Source organism: Melanerpes formicivorus, unplaced genomic scaffold (genome assembly GCF_026170545.1).
Source record: "Melanerpes formicivorus ecotype bairdi unplaced genomic scaffold, bMelFor1.0.p_v2 SCAF_7, whole genome shotgun sequence".
NCBI classification, from domain to species: domain Eukaryota; kingdom Metazoa; phylum Chordata; class Aves; order Piciformes; family Picidae; genus Melanerpes; species Melanerpes formicivorus.
In genome coordinates, this window is record NW_027142359.1 from 987,592 (window position 1) to 1,002,072 (window position 14,481).

The following is a 14,481-nucleotide window of genomic DNA, read 5'->3' on the forward strand; positions in this document are numbered from 1 at the left end:
CCGGCGAGTGGCTTGAGAGAAGTGAGTGACTTGAAGCGCTGGTGCGGGATGGTGCCCCCCACCCGGCAGAGGGCGCCTGTGCGCGCCGTGGCCGTAGGCAGCACCCCTCTTCCCAGTCCTGGCTCCGTCGGAACGGCAGCACCGCAGCAGGTCCCAGGCGGGCAACTGACGCTTCCTCGAGCTCGCGAGTGCCTGCAGACAGGCTGGGAAAAGAGTCCCTCTCCCGGCATGGGCGCTGCCCTGGCCGCCTCCTCTTAAGGAGAGAATCAGTGAGACTACGGGCGCATAGTTATGGTTTGGCACAACCTGTCCGTTTGCCATTGCAGCTCTGAGGCTGTTTCTCGGAGGGAAGAGTGTGGGGTTTCTGCTTGTTTTGGTATCCGGTTTTACCGAGGAGTTGTAGTGTCTTTGATGGTGCCTGCGCACGCAGGCACCCCTCAGAACGGCCGTGCATGGGCGGCTGTGGGTGTCCCACAGGACAGGGTGTCCCTCTCTAATTTTGAAGGTACTCAACAGGAAACGGCGAAATAAAATACGAACAGCTCTTAGATGCGAATCCTTCTCCCTACAGCGCGTAGGTGCAGCTGCCACCGGCTGGGGCTACTTCTCTCGCCCGAGGGCACACCGGTGCGCCGCGCAGTGCCCGGGCAGGGATCGATGGGTGCCTCCCTGCGGCGCGGACAGCGGCACAGCCGCGCCTCACGCAGTCCCTATGCCTGCGGCTGGTCTGCGGTGCACCCCCGGTACCGCCCTCCGCGTGTGTGTGTGGGCCGGAGGCTCTAGCTGCGGGGCCGCTCGGGCTCGCTGGCTGACCCGCGGCCCACAGGCTTGGCGGGACCCCGCGGAGGGAGCTGTGCGTGCGTCCGAACTCCGTACGTGCGGCCAAGCTCCGTCCGCGGCGCCACGGTGCGTCCCCGTGCGCCGGATGACTCCTCCCGCTCTCCGCCCGTGACGGCGGTGGTAGGCGGCCGGGCCGGAGGTGTCAGCGCGGCCTGCCCGGCCCCCCGCGCCGCGGGGCGGGGGTGCGGCAGGCTCCGCACTGCCTCCCCGGCGGTGCCGCAGTGCCGTGCGCTGCCTCTGGGGCCGGCCAGGGGGCGCTGGCTGCCGGTAGCTGCGGCGGCCTTGGCCGCGGAGCCAGCGAGCGAGCCCGGCTGGCAGGCGGTGAGGACGGACGCCGGCCTCTCCAGCGCTCGCGGGGTCTGCGGGGCCCGCCCGGGACCGAGCGGCGGAGGTGGCGGCGGAGCGCGGCCCCGGGAGACCCTCCTCGCCATGCAGACCCAGCGGTGCTTGCTACCTCCCGAGGTGAGTGAGCGGCGCCCAGCCCTCCGCCCCCAGGCCCGGGAGGCCGGGGTATCCCGCTCCCCAGGCCCCGGCCGCCCGGAGCGAGGCCCCGCAGGCGAGCGAGAAGGGCTCCGATGCTTCTGCGGAGCCGCCGTGTCGCCGACACCGCCCTAGCCCAGGGCCTGGGGACTTCGGGTGCCCCCTCACCTCGCCGCCCTTGTCCCCCGCACGCCACCGCGGGGAGAGGCGCCTCGCCGCCGAGGGGGAAGGCAGCGATCGCCCCTCAGCCCTCACTGGCTGCGACGCTGGTCCTGCGAGCCCCCTCCCCGCCATGCTCCTGTATCCCCCGCATGCCTGGATTGGGTCACCCCTCGCCCAGTTCGGCCGGGGCACCTTTCACCCCGCGCCGGCGATTCTGGAGAAGGGGAGAGAGCGCTTGCTGCCCTTCATCGGTACTGCTCCCGCCCCCCCCGGGACTCCGGGCTTGCGGCGCGGGGCAAGACGAGGCTGTTTCCCGGGCCGGCCGGCGCCCCCGGGCCGCGCACGGTAGCCAGCGGGCAGCCTCGGCTCCCAGCCCGGAGAGGGGAGGATCCCTGTTTGCATCCCGTGCCCTTTTTATGGCCTGATCTCCGCTCTCCCCGGGCAGGGAATGTGCCTTGCTCATCGCGATGTGTAATAAGTCACTCCTGCAATGGTGGTAGTGGTGGAGGGGGATGGGTCAGCGGGCGGGATGCGTTTTATAACATCGCTAATTACGTGGAGCTGTGGTCATGTCTCACTCTAAGAATAACTGGCACTCGTGGCGTGTCAGACTTTGTGCAGAGGTGGGTTGGTTACTTGCTGGTGGATGTTACGGTTAAATAGGTGTGTGCGATGGAGGGTGGCTGAAGAACTGTTTTTATCTTCTTAAGCAGACTGACAAACAAGTAGCAGATGGGAATGGATAGACTTGATGTTTTCATGCTCTCTTGTTTATTTATAGACAAGATATTCCTGATTATTTTGTGACAGAGGTTTTTCAGAGGGTTTAATTTTTTTTCACTCACGTTTTCATTCAGTTCAAATATGAGAAGTTGACTGGATTCTGGCAGTCTTTATATTAAGTATGGGGTGTATTAGATTAGAATTTCTGAAGAGCACTGCCCTCAGTGTTTTGGTCTAAGAAGATGAATGCTAACCTGGAAGGCCCCCTGTATAAACAAGTAAAACAGTAAAAGAAAGAAAAGATACTCCAGTGGAATAAAGCTTTTATTTTCTTTAGGCAGCATTTTACTGACTAGGCAATGCTTTAAAACGTTGTCATTAAGTTTTATTACCATATAATTTTTGATAGCGTGGAGCTAATCCAGATTTGAGATACACCTTCAGCGACTTGAAACAGCATCAAAATCCTTTGTTGCTGCCTGAACCCAGTAGTGCACTTTTTAACGATAAAGTTATGGCATGAGATAGAAAATCATGGAATCATAGAATGATCTGGGTTGGAAGGGACCTCCAGTGGTCATCTAGTCCGAGCAAAAATGGGAACAGGCTCCTTGACCCAAGGGACACACAATGGGGGATCTGAAATGGAAGCCCAACAAGGGCCTAAAACCTCAAACGAGCTTCCTTTTAGTTCAAGCCCTCTTCTGCACCTAACAAGTTGCCATGTTGTGACACGTTGTGATTGATTCTCTCATTGTCCATTGCTTTATGATGCCTTCTCCAGTGTAAAGAAAAAACACCCCAAAGCTGCAGTGCTGAGTCCTGATACTGGGTGTTATTTTTGGATGTTAGCTTTGAGTCAGTTATTAGGCTGAGGATTAAATACTTTCAAACACACGTTTCAGGATCTGAGGCCTGAGGCTAAGACTCAGATGAAATACAGTGGGGTTTTTTTTTAGTTTGGCATAAAGTCTGGCTGTGATTGTCTGAGGGAACAAAGGTAGAGACTGAACAAAGATGCAGTATTAAAACTTGTGGCTGAAGAATGCTAAGCTTTTAATATCTGTTGTTGCCTGTCCCGCTGGCTGTGCCAGCGTTAGCAGAAAATAGCTTGCAAGTTTTGGGGTTCACAGGCTGCCTGTAAAAAAATGATCTGGAATCATTTTGTGAAAGGATTAGAGTGAAGCTGTTCTTTCAAAAAGAAACAGTTGTGTGTGCGTTGTTTTGTGGGTCAGAGGAATCTTCTTGATGCATTAAGCTGGGAGTCTCCAAATAAAAGCGAGTTTCTTGACAGAGAATCAGAGGAGGAACGATCATTTCAGTGCAGTTATTCTGTGTGTTGATGAATCAGAGGTTTTATTTTTCCCCAGAACACTGTTGGAAGACACCAGTATATTCATAGACTCCTTGGAAAGTGTATAAAGGTATAAAGTGTATAAACAAACAGTAGCTTGGTTTTTTTCAAATGTGATTGAGATTAAAGCCACTAAAGCAGTTGAAGGGTGGCCTGGTTTAGAGCTCTGTTTGTGATTCTTTGTGAGACTCAAACCTTGAAATGAGTAGAAATGGGAGCTAACATGCTCAGCTTTTCCTCTTGGTATCTTTGTGAGCACTTGAGAAATGGGTCTGTGTGAGGATGCTGTAAGTTTACAAAGCTTTTTGCCTTGGTGAGAAATACACCATCAAAAGCGAAGGGCCCTGAGTAACTCAAAGGTGTTGAGTTACAGGGGATAGAAACAGCTTTTAGTTCTGTGTTTGCTGCATCTCGCAACACTGGGAAAATTCCATCCACAAATAGGTGTGGGTGGGAAATTGTAAAGGCTATTTCAGAGGTCTTTCATTGATATAGTACTTTCTGCTTAAATTAGAATTCAGGATACATACTCATGCAAACTCATTTGATAGCTGACCAGAGCAAAACGTGCTGCATAGTTATCAAAACAGCAGCACAGCTGGAAGCATCAGTGTGGTGAAAGTAAATTACCATTAGGGTAGGACATAAAAATGTATGGGGTTTATAGAAACAATCATCATTATCTATTTTGTATATATATAAATGGTTCTGGTTTTGCAGACAAAGTACTTTCCTACTTACTGTTTGGTTGGCTGGGTTTCACTTAATTGGAACTAAAGCGTGACACAATCTTCTTTAACTCACCTGTGAAGATTCATTTTAGACATTGAACGTTTGTAGGTTTTAAGGTGCCCAGTTCAATCTTCACGAGAGCAAGCAATCCTTGGCTAGCGTTTGTGGGCAGGAATGAGCGTGAGTGTTATGCCTAGGCTATTAAACTGTTACTGAACTCTGCATTTCCTTTAAATGTTGCTTTCTAGAGAAAATTACAAAGCATTGCAGATGCCAGGACCTCTCGTTGTGATCAGTGGAAAACTGCTTTTATTCTTGACAGGTATTTTGTTTCCTGAACATGCTTTATGGTATTTTTCTCCCTTCTGTAGTGTACACATGCAGAGTTTGGGGTATTTAGGAGTGCTGCTATTCAGACTGCCAAAGCAGACACATGGAATAGGAACAATACTTTCAAGGCACATTTTATATGTGTTCTTTCAGTGAATTTTCCAGTATTGTTTAAGAATAGAATAGAATAGACCAGGTTGGAAGAGACCTTCGAGATCATCGTGTCCAACCTATCATCCAACACCACCTAATCAACTAACCCATGGCACCAAGCACCCCATCAAGTCTCCTCCTAAACACCTCCGATGATGGCGACTCCACCACCTCCCCAGGCAGCCCATTCCAATGGGCAATCTCTGTGTAGAATATTGCAACAGTAATTATATTGCTGTTGTATTGCTAGAAGTTATAGGTAGAAATGTGTAATACTGTCAGAAATCATAGATTTGTTAGGGTTGGAAAGGACCTCAAGGATCATCCCATGGGCAGGGACACCTCACACTAGATCAGGTTGCTCAGAACCGCATCCAGCCTGGCCTTCAAAACCTCCAGGGATGAGGCTTCCACCACCTCCCTGGGTAATCTGTTTCAATGTCTCACCACCCTGATGGTGAAGAATTTCTTCCTGACATTCAATCTGGATCCGTCCATTTCTAGTTTTGCTCTATTCCCCCTAGCCCTATCACTATTTGGCACTCTAAAAAGTCCTTCACCAGCTTTCCTGTAGGCCCCTTTCAGATGCTGGAAGGCCACAATACGGTCTCCTTGGAGCCTTCTCTTCTCCAGAATGAACAACCCCAACTCTATCTCTCAGTCTGTCCTCATAGGAAAGGAGCTCCAGCCCTCTGATCATCCTTGTGTCCTTTCTCTGGACACCTTCCAGCACATCCAGATCCTTCTTGTAATAGGGGCTCCAGAACTGCCCCTCAGTTTCACCAGAGTGGAATAGAGGGGGAGAATCACCTCCCTTGACCTGCTGGCCACACTTCTCTTGATGCAGCCCAGGATGTGGTTGGCTTTCTGGGCTGTAAGTGCACACTGCTGGCTCATGTTGAACCTCTCATCCCCCAGAACCCCCAAGTCCTTTTCTTCAGGGCTGCTCTCAAGCCAGTCCCTGCCCAGCCTATATCGGTGCTTGGGATTGCACTGACGCAAATAAGAGCCTTCCCTCCAACCCATACATCAGCATCAAAAAGGCTGAAGGCAAATGGTAGAGGAAATCCATAAAGGGTCACTTACACTATTTGAAAGGTCATTACTAGAGAAATCTAATTAATTTAAAAACATAGGTTAAAGACAACCAGTGCGTGGCCAGGAAGTTGTGGCCGGTAACACTGGGAAAATGGATTCTTCTGTATTCTTTCATCCAGACCTGCTCCAGTGGGAGCTGACTTCAAGCCCAGTCAGCTGAATTTTGCACAGATAGCTCTGTTAGAGTCAAAACCACAGAAAACAAACAAACAAAAAAGTGATAAACTATGTGAAAAACAGATGTGGGGTCATGGTCTGTAGAATTACTGTATTTTAGACAGCACAGAACTCTCTGGATGGCTTCTGTGATAGCTTCAAGGATAGACCAAGGCAGTAATTGTCTTAGTTGTGAAGGCCAGTGAGGAGGGAGCCTGAAGAAACTGAAACATTTGCTTCTGTTTCAAATTTGGTAGTTTGGAAGTGTCAGTTTGTGTCAGGTGGACCCTATACCATGTTTGGAAGTTTTGGTGTCCGTATAGGAAACTACTCATATGTTCTACCCCCAGTGTCCACTGTATGTTGGGCAAATGAAAACAGTCTTCAGTGCTGGATTTCTGCTTGAACTGGTTTTGCATTTGTTTCTGTGTTCTTGAGCAGCAGTTGCTAACCTTCATGTTGACTTATTTGCTGCTAATGCAAGGCTGTACCCTCTACATTCTGCCTCAATGTTGTGTACAGAGTGTACAGATATCTTTGTTGTGTTTTCTATGTGTGTTAACATTGCTTCTCTCTCTGATATTTTGATGGCAACTGAAACTACAAGCCCACCTTATCAGTCAGTGGGGTTACTGTAGTATCAGTTGTTGAAAGGAATGCTCTCAGGGTCCAGAAGCTCTCCTGTGCTCTGCTAGGACTGTCTGGGTTTTCCTACAAGAGCTGTGTTAGGTGCTGGTAATATGTACTGTGTTTCTGTTTTCTGTACTTCCCTCCTTTTTAATGTCAATGAGAGGGCTTGATGAGTCTTCAAAAGGGGTTGGTGACATAATGAAGTTGAGTAGGACTTGAGAATTGGAAATGGTATTGTCAGTTAATCATGTTTTTTAAAACCATTTGATTTGATTTCTGTTACTGGTTTGAGTGGAAAGCTTTATAGGGGAAGCTTGAGGCATCTACTGCTAGATACTTCAGATAGTGATGCTGAACCCTGGTTTAGGCTATGACTTTGTATGTGAAGTAATGCAGTAATATGTCTCACTGGTATCTCCCTGGGTTTTGGCCTGACTGGAATCAACAGAGCCATGGCATTATGGAGGCTGGAATAGAACTCTTGAGATCACCAAGTAGAGCCTATGACCCAACACCACCACATCAACTAAACCATGCCACATCCAGTCTTTCCTTAAACACCTGCAGGGACAGTGACTCTACCTCCCTGGGCAGTCCATTCCAGTGTCTGATTCCCCTTTCCATGAGGAAGTGCTTCCTAACACCCAACCTAAACCTCCCCTGGCACAGCTTCATACCATGCCGTCTCAACTTGTCACAAGTTTCCTGGGAGAAGAGCCTGACCCCCACCTGACTACAGCTTCCCTTCAGGTAGTTGTAGAGTGTGAAAAGGTCCCCCCGAGTCTCCTCCAGGCTGAACACCCCCAGCTCCCTTTTGTCATCAGACTTTCCCTCCAATCCCTTCCCCAGTCTGGTCACTCTCCTCTGGACCTGCTCCAGCACCTCAAAAACAGTGCTTGAGATGAGGCCTCACCAGAGCCAAGCACAGGGGCAGAATTCCATCCCTTGTCCTGCTGGCCACACCATTCATGATGCCATTGGCTTTCTGTGCCCCCTGGGCACACTGCTGGCTCATGTTCAGCGCCTGTCACCCAGCACTCTCAAGTCCCTCTCAGCCAGGCTGCTCTCCAGCCACTCATTCCCCAGCCAGCGGCACTGCATGGGGGAGTCGTGGCCAAAGTGTAGGACGCTGCACTTGGCCTTGTTAAACTTCATACCATGGGGCTGAGCTGTTGTTCACAGTGCCACAGTAGCTGAAGAAAGCACTAAAGCCTAATGTACACAGCCACAACTGTGGTGTTTGGTTTTTTTTTTCCTGATGCTATCTGTGTATAAAAATACTTCTGTGTGGTGCATTTCGGTTTGGTGCTTATTTTAGGACCGCTCCCAGCAATTTTCTGTTAGAGGCATTTAGGCATGATCAGAAATGCTGGAGTCTTTGCCTGTTAAGAGTTAGAGCAGAAATTCTGTCTACTAAATTCTCGCTCATCATGTTTAATTTTGAGTCTTACTGACTTCTTATACTTCAGTTTTACCAAAGAGCCATTATGGGCCCTCTTGAAGAGGCAAATATTTAGTGTATGTCTTGAGTGCCTCTTTCTATGTTAGTGAAGTGGGAGCAGGGAGGAACCTGTCCTCCTTCTTCCCAGTGTACAAAGCATCAGAGCTCATTTCCTATCAGGTGCTAGTCTGAAATCAGGCCATGCTTCTGTCAGAGATCCACGTGAGCTCTGTCAATGACAGAGGTGCTGTAGCAGCCCAGTAATACTCATCAGCCTTCTGGATTCTTCCCATTTGTAAAATTGCTGCAATAGGCAGCAAGGTTTGGATTACCTCTGTGATCTACCAGTGTCTCTGTTTATAAATAATGGAGCCCAGCCTGCTCCCAGTACAACACCCATATTTGAGTTTGAAATTGTATCTGGGCAAGTACTGCAGGTGAAACACAGGGCAGAATTTGCAGAAGCTGATCAGCAGAGGAACATCCACTGGTACATCCCTCTGAAAAAAGCAACATGATGAACTTGAAAGGAGTGGGTAATGTTCAGTGTAAGAAGCAGATCAAAGAGCTTTCTAAACCACATAATAGCTTCTTTATCTGTGAGTGACACTGCCTGTTAGAGGAGCTTTGCTGTCTCCAGATGCAGTTTTGTAGTGTCAAAACTCTGCTTTGAACTCGGTGTACGTGTTGACTTACCTGCTTGCACTCCTGAGCGCGATCTGGATTGAGGCAGGATGACTGAAATCAAGGCAGAGCCATCTGAAACTGTGGATTTCTGGTGCATGTACTGTTATAAATATTTATGGTTGGCCCAGAGAGCCAACTGTATTCTGGGTTGCATCAAGAGAAGTGTGGCCAGCAGGTGAAGAGAGGTGATGCTCCCCCTCTACACTGCTCTGGTGAGACCCCACCTGGAGTACTGTGTCCAGTTCTGGAGCTCCTATTAGAGGAATGATCTGGGTGTGCTGGAATGTGCCCAGAGAAGGGCCACAAGGGGCTGGAGCTCCTCTCCTATGAGGACAGCCTGAGAGATTTTGGGTTGTTCAGTCTGGAGAAGGCTCTGAGGACACCTTATTGTGGCCTTCCAGTGTCTGAAGGGAGCCTACAAAAGCTGGTGAGAGACTCTTTAGGATGTGAGGTAATGATAGGACTGGATCCAATCACGAGGAGGGGAGGTTTAAATTAGATATTAGGAAGAAGTCCTTCCCCATGAGGGTGGTGAGACACTGCAACAGGTTGCCCAGGGAGGTGGTAGAAGCCTCATCCCTGGAAGATTTTCATGCCAGGCTGGATGTGGCTCTGGGCAACCTGCTCTAGTGTGAGGTGCCCCTGCCCATGGCAGGGGTGTTGGAACTGGCTGGTCCTTGAGGTCCCTTCCAGCCCTGACAGTTCTGTGATTCTATGATAAACTCAAGAGGAGTTGGCAAATCATGTGAATATACGTAAGATGTACTGCTTGATTGTTGGCCAGTCAGATTATTGGAAGTTTGGGAGATACGAGAGGAGAAACAATGCAGATTGAGGTCTCTTGTTTCTTAGTCATTGTTTGCTGTTCTTTGCTTGCCTTTCTTTTAGCCCGGGCAGTGAAGCTGTTCTCTCATCTCTTTCCTTTGCTTCTTCAACAGCTTTATTTTTTTTTTTTTTCCCCATTTCATTTTCTCTCTCTTTTTTTCAGAATTGTTGGATTTTAAGGAGAAGGTTTAAGAATGGTGTCATTAGCAATAAAATATGGGGCCCAGTTTCAAACTAGAGAAGAACAGATTTAGGTTGGATGTTAGGAGCAAGTTCTTCACTATGAGGGTGGTGGAACACTGGAACAGGTTGTGCAGGGAGGTGGTTGAGGCCCCTTGCCTGGAGATATTCAAAGTAAGACTTGATGAGGGCCTGGGCAGCCTGATCTAGTTGGGGATGTCCCTGCTGACTGCAGGGAGGTCAGGCTGGATGACCTCTGGAGGTCCCTTCCAGCCTGGGCCATTCTGTGAGTCTAGTGATAGAGATTCTGGTCTGTGTTGTGCTCAGATCTCATTCTGATCTTGGGTGTGCCACACACACAGTGTCTCTGAGGTAGACTTTGGTGATTTGTGTGGGGGTGACTTTGGGTAAACCTTGCCCCAGTCATCTGCTGAAGGTGCCTGACAGAATTAAATTTGTATTCCTGCTTCAAGTTCTGCAGCCCTGAGCTTTGCATATCAGTTTAAACACAATCAAATGAATTTTGTTACTACACCAAATTGGGAAGGACAGTATCCAAAGAGAGAGCACTTTTGCTTTCCCTGCAGGTGTTGCCGAGGAGGAAGGGCAAGTGTGGCTCAGTAATCTATCACAGAAGGGGGATAAGCTATGAAAGAGAAGAGCATCCTGGATCTCTCTGTGTGTCACTTCCACTGAGTGTTGAATAGGGATAATGCTTGCTTGTGTTTTTTGGGACATGCTTGAAGTCATGCAAGACAGGACTGAGAACTGGGCTTGATTAAGCCTGTGCTCAAAAGAGCTGAGTGGCTCTGGGACAGGGTCTGTACAGCCTGCTGTTCTGCTGGGAGAGGAGCTCCTATTGCTCTAGCTTGAAGCAGTGGGAGTCTAAATCCAAATTGATTTCTGATGCTTAGGACTTACTTTCCACACATGCTTCTTTAGAATTTGTGAAAAGTTTTGCATAGTAGCAGGGAAATGCTTACAAGGTCTGGAGATGGAGCAAACTGTTTTGTTTTGAACTAGAGAGTGAGTTTTATAGTGTGAACTCAATCTGATATTATATGCGCCCAAGTCCTTTGAGATACTTGATTGGCAAGCATGCTGTTCTACCACCAGTAGAATGAAAGAAGCTTGATTTTCTGTAAATTTAAATCCTTTTTGTCCCAGAGTACCTCTCCCTCCCCACCCTGCAGCAATCCCACCTTTCTCACATAACACCATGATTCTGTTCGTTTTTTTCTAGAGCTGTGTGTTTATCGACTGCCCAGCATGTTGCTGCCAAACATACATAGAATCATAGCATTGGAAGGGACCTCAAGGATCATCTAGTTCCAACCCCCCTGCATGGGCAGGGACACCTCACACTACGTCAGGTTGCTCACAGCCACATCCAGCCTGGCCTTAAAAACCTCCAGGGATGAGGCTTCTACCACCTCCCTGGGCAACCTGTTCCAGTGTCTCACCACCCTCATGGGGAAGACTTCTTCCTAACAACCAATCTGAATCTACCCATTTCTATTTTTTTTTTTTTGTGTTCCATTCCCCCTAGTCCTATCACTGCTTGACACCCTAAATAGTCCCTCCCCAGCTTTCTTGTAGCCCCCCTTCAGACACTGGAAGGCCTTGGAGCCTTCTCCAGACCAAAAAGCCACAACTCTCTCAGCCTGTCTCCATAGGAGAGGTGCTCCAGCCCTCTGATCATACTCGTGGCCCTTCTCTGGACATGTTCCAGCACATCCAGATCCTTCCTGTAATAGGGGCTCCAGAACTGGACACAGTACTCCAGGTGGGGTCTCACCAGAGTGGAGTAGAGGGGAAAAATCACCTCCCTCGACCTGCTGGCTATGCTTCTCTTGATGCAGCCCAGGATGTGATTTGCTTTCTGGGCTGCAAGTGCACATACAAGCAGCTTGCTTTTACCTCAGAGGACAGTCATGGGGATTTGGTTTTACTCTGCAGATCCTAATTTTCATGAATGCATATGTTCTTGAAAAGATGAGCATAAAGAATAGTGAGTAAACCTTTTGATCTTATAATCTTTGTTTCTGTAGCAGGTCAGGTTAAAGGTGCAACACTTGAAGAGTGAGAGCAACTGAACACTTAGCAGTACATAGCTCCTCTTCTTACTTGTCTTAGGGAGACCGGGAGTACTGAGTTTTCTTTGAAGAGTGGAGGAGACACATGTTACATGGTTCAAATATAGCCAGCAAGCCAGTCATGTCAATGTGATTTTGAAAAAACTCTCTATCAGCAGTGAAATGCAGATAAGTGAACATTTAATATGAAAGTTCCCTCTTTGCTTTTTTTTATTTTTCATTTATCTGGCAGTCTTTTTCAATGGCTTGTTCTGCAGTACTGTAGAAATCACAGAATTATTGAGGCTGGAAGAGACCTCTGAGTCTCTTCTTCTCCTCCAGGCTGAACACCCCCAGCTCCCTCAGCTTCTCCTCATCAGGCTTTCCCTCCAGCTCCCTCAGCTTCTCCTCATCAAGCTTTCCCTCCAGCCCCCTCAGCAGTCTAGTTGCTCTCCTCTGGACCTGCTCCAGCACCTCAATATCCTTCCTGAAGTGAGGGGCCCAGAGCTGCACACAGTGCTCAAGGTGAGGCCTCAGCAGTGCTGAGCACAGGGCACAATTCCATCCCTAGTATCACACAATATCACAGTATCACCAAGGTTGGAAGAGACCTCAAAGATCATCAAGTCCAACCTGTCACCACAGACTTCATGACTAGACCATGGCACCAGGTGCCACATTCATTCAGCATTGGAACCGGTTGCCCAGGGAGGTGGTTGAGTCATTGACCCTGGAGGCGTTCAAGGGGAGATTGGACGTGGCACTTGGTGCCATGGTCTAGTCATGGGGTCTGTGTTGATAGGTTGGACTCGATGATCCCCGAGGTCCTTTCCAACCTAAGTGATACTGTGATACTGTGATACTGTGATCCAATCCTCTCTTGAACCCCTCCAGGGATGGTGACTCCACCTCCCTGGGCAACACATTCCAATGACCAGTGACTCTCTCAGTGAAGAACTTTCTCCTCACCTCGAGCCTAAACTTTCCCTGGTGCAGCCTGAGACTGTGTCCTCTGATTCTGGTGCTGGTTGCCTGAGAGAAGAGACCAACTCCCTCCTGGCTACAACCTCCCTTCAGGTAGTTGTAGAGAGCAATAAGGTCTCCCCTGAGCCTCCTCCAGGCTAAACAATCCCAGCTCCATCAGCCTCTCTTCAAGTGTCTTGATGTCCTTCTTAAACTGAGGGGCCCAGAACTGGACACAGTACTCAAGGTCTGATCCAGGCCAAGATGCCATTGGCCTTCTGTGCCCCCTGGGCACACTGCTGGCTCATGTTCAGCTGCTGTCAACCATCTCTCCCAGGTCCCTCTCAACCTCCTTGTCAGGGTTTACCCAAGTTAGAAATACCTTGCATGTCATATTTTGTAGAGGAAAGCACGGAGATCTGGTTTATACCTTTTGGGGGTTTATACTTCACCATGCAGCTGCTGTTTGCTGGCTGGTTTGACAGTTTAGCATCTTGGTTGTCATCATGGTACAGAGTTACATTGGGAGTGCTATATTGGGTGATTCAAAATGAGTGTTTTAATGATCTCTTCTTTGGTGAACGTGCAAGGAGTGCAAAGCTTACCACTTAGGTGGTACTCTGAACAGATTGCTTTAAGCAGTATATGTGTTGAAACAGGCTCTTCACTGAAACATCAGGTTGTGTACATCCTGTGTTTGTGTATGAATGAGGAGGGCTGAGTAAGGCCTTTCAGAGTTCTTTCTTGTTTCTTTTATAAGTGAAAGTTGTAAGAGGTCATTCCTTGCCTTTAAGCATCAGTCTGTGCACTTTTGGGTCTCTTTATTGTATTTACCTTAGTTGTAATTAAAAAGTCACCTGTAAAGAGCACTTTAACATAGAGCTGGAATTTGCTATAGGTTTGTTTGGGTTTTTTTCCCCTTCATAGTATGGTAGAATGAATGTGGGGGTTTGTGGTTATGTTTTATCCCTTTCCCCCCCCTGTTTTTTTTTGCATTAAGCCTTCATTTCTGTACAGATGGCTTGTAGATGCACTTGTACCTCCTTCTGCTTTGAGGAAATGCAGAAATAGTGGCTCTTATGTACTTAGTAAAACTTGTTTTCATTAGAGGTGCTCTTGTGGCCAAGAAGACCAATGCCATTCTGAGGTGGATTAGATGGGCTTTGGTTAGTAGGTTAGAATGGTTCTCCTCCCCCTCTACTCTGCCCTGGTGAGGCCACACATGGAGTTCTGTATCCAGTTCTGGGTCCCTCAGTTCAGGAAGGACCTCAGGGAGCTGCTTGAGAGAGTCCAGTGCCGATCCACAAAGATGATTAAGGGAGTGGAATGTCTTTCTTAGGAGAGACTGAGGGAGCTGAGGGCTCTGTAGCTTGAAGAAAAGGAGTCTGAGGAGTGAACTCATTCATGTTGATAAAGATGTGCAGGGTGAGTGCCAAGAGGATGGAGCCAGGCTCTGCTGGGTGATGCCCAATGACAGCACAAGGGGCAATGGTGGAAGCTGAGGCAGAGGAAGTTCCATGGAAACAGGAGGAAAAATTTTTTCCCTGTGAGGGTGACAGAACAGTGGAACAGGCTGCCCAGGGGGGCTGTAGAGTCTGCCTCTCTGGATGCATTCAAAACCTTCCTGGATACCTTCCTGTGTGACCTGCTCT

The 14,481-nt window shown here is 48.8% G+C and overlaps 1 protein-coding gene across 2 annotated transcripts in view; it reads left to right on the forward strand.

Annotated features, from left to right (window-relative positions):
• Positions 1-1,128: 1,128 nt before the first annotated feature.
• ZFYVE9 (zinc finger FYVE-type containing 9) overlaps positions 1,129-14,481 on the forward strand; it is a 79,446-nt gene continuing 66,093 nt past the window's right edge. For both annotated transcript variants that reach the window (XM_068140597.1, XM_068140598.1), the window contains exon 1: positions 1,129-1,302. The gene's annotated coding sequence lies outside the window, so the exon portion shown is untranslated. The remainder of the gene's footprint in view (positions 1,303-14,481) is intronic.